General features: G+C 38.6%; 1 pseudogene; it reads left to right on the top strand.

Moving 5' to 3' along the window:
* Nucleotides 1-339, top strand: part of LOC137623558 (cuticle protein 7-like) — a 4,576-nt pseudogene extending 4,237 nt beyond the window's left edge.
* Nucleotides 340-2,500: the final 2,161 nt, after the last annotated feature.

Genomic DNA, 2,500 nt, shown 5'->3' on the forward strand with positions numbered 1-2,500 from the left:
CGAATTCGGACACCAGGAAACCCGAGATGGTGACGACACCCAGGGGTCGTACTACGTCCAGCTTCCCGACGGTCGTCTGCAGAAGGTATCCTACCCACGTCGACGGGGACGACGGCTACATGGCCGAAGTCACCTACGAAGGAGAAGCTCAGTTCCCCGATTCCGTCGAATCCGCCGAATCCTTCGAGTCTCCAAGATATGCTCCTCCAAGACCCCGCTATTCGGCTCCTGACTCCAACGAGTCTAAGTAAACATTTAGACCTCTGTCTCCGGACGATTTTCTCTGCTGATATTCATTATCAGATAATTTATTGTACCAAATATATGGCTATTTATGTAATAAATCTATGAGCAACATTAATACTCTTTAGATGTCAAATAATTCCTTATCTATGAAAACACATCATGCCTGCTCAAATGGTGCTATACTGCTCGTTACCATCTTGAAATCACTAGAGAAAATGTCTATAGTATTAAAAAATGGAAAAAAAAAAAACCCTCAGTAAAATTTCTGGAAAAGAAGAAATAAGTTTTGTAAATGGGAGAAATAAGTTTTGGAAAAATAGAAGTGTTTTACAAATGGAGAATGAGTTTTGCAAATAAAGAAATGTTTTACAAATGAAGAAATAAATTTTGAAAATGAAGGAATAAGTCTGGCAAATGAAGAAAAAAATGTTGCAAACAAAGAAATACGTTTTCTAAATGAAAAAATTTAGTTGTGCAAATGAGGGAAAATGCCTGAAGTTATGGAAATTTTTGGGTAATTTTTAGAAGATTGGAATGTACTGTAGATACAGAAGGAGAAAAGAGGCACAAGGGTGAGACTGACACTTATTTTTATTGTAAAAATGTAACTAAACTGGTCGTCGTAAATAGATAAGTGTATTTTGGAGCTTTTACGTTTAAAACAACTCGCAGCGTCAAAAAAGAAAGGAAAAAAAATAATGGAAGTAACATAAACTCCACAATGATTCTAATGTTTGTTTTGGTATATTATTAGAATCTCATGCTTATCAATATTCCTCACAATATGCTTAGAATAGGCAATTAAAGTCAATGTAAAATTAAACCACCAATTAAAACCATCGAGGTTTGAAAGTTATTTATTTATTTCCTTGTTTCCGTTCCTCACTGGGCTATTTTTCCCTTTTGGAGCCCTTGGGATTATAGCGTCTTGCTTTTCCAACTAGGGTTATATCTTAGCTAATAATAATAATAATAATAATAATAATAATAATAATAATAATAATAAAATTATTTATTTCTAGTTTTTTACCATTGACCATTGGGATTAAAGAGATATGTCTTTTATTCATATTAGTGTGGAAATGCAAGAAACAACTCGAAAATATCCAAAATAAACCCCAAATGCATGTTGTAGTAGCTTAAACCCTTTCACCCCCCAAAAGGACGTACCGGTACGTTCTTGCAAAACACTGTTATTTACATGTTTTTTACATATTTTTGATAAACTTATGAGGAAACTTCAGACATTTTTCCAAAAGAATGAGACCAACCTGACCTCTCTAGGACAAACATTAAGCCCGTTAGAGCAATTTAAATAAATATATAGCAAAATGTGCTCGAAATTTAACCTTATGGTGAGGGTAAAAGAGTTAAAAAAGTTCAGGCAGCTCAGGGCATACAAATTTTCAATAGAGAAAATGACTTTCTTGCTCTTTGAGCTAGTGACAAGGGACCATATAAACTTCTTATGTATTGTTGCGGCCTATGCCGTAACATCCTTGACTGGGGATCACCTGACTGGCGTTCGAGTCCCGCTCAAACGTTTTAGATCCTTTGATCGCTGCAACCTCACCATCAATGTCAGCTAAGGATGGTTAGTTTGTGGCAACCTAATAGGTCTCCTGCTGAGTCATCAGCTACCATTACCTGGCCCTCCTTGGTCCTAGCTTGGGTGGAGAGGGGACCTGAGCGCTAATAATATAGTATATTTGGTTAGTCTCTAGAGGGACTGTCCGGCTTGCTAGGGCAATATCAGTGACCCTTGCCTCTGCCATTCATGAGCCGCCCTTAAACCTTTAACCCTTTAAGTATTCTAAACCGTGCAGCACCGCACGGATTAGTAGTGCGTGCGATTTTGAAATCACCGCCGTCCGGTTATTATTCCGCACGGTTATTTCCCGCAGCGGCATGGAGGGCTTCATTGAGCTACACTGATTTCTAAACAGCATGGGTCGCAACTGCATGGTTCCAAAACCGCTCGTGTGAAGCTGGCCTAAGGAGGCTATTAGTCCTACATATGGAGCCACTAGAAGTCACTGCTACTTCCAATACTCTACTCCTAGCTTGGGAGTAGCTCATGTGGGGTAAAGTTCAGTGTTTAGGGTAACCCAATCGTAGTTTATGTTCATCATCATCCTCATCATCATCATCATCTCCTCCTACGCCTTTAACACAAAGGGCCTCAGTCAGATTTCGCCAGTCGTCTCTATCTTGAGCTTTTAATTCAATACTTCTCCCTTCATCATCTCCTACT

This window comes from Palaemon carinicauda, chromosome 30, assembly GCF_036898095.1.
Source record: "Palaemon carinicauda isolate YSFRI2023 chromosome 30, ASM3689809v2, whole genome shotgun sequence".
NCBI lineage: Eukaryota > Metazoa > Arthropoda > Malacostraca > Decapoda > Palaemonidae > Palaemon > Palaemon carinicauda.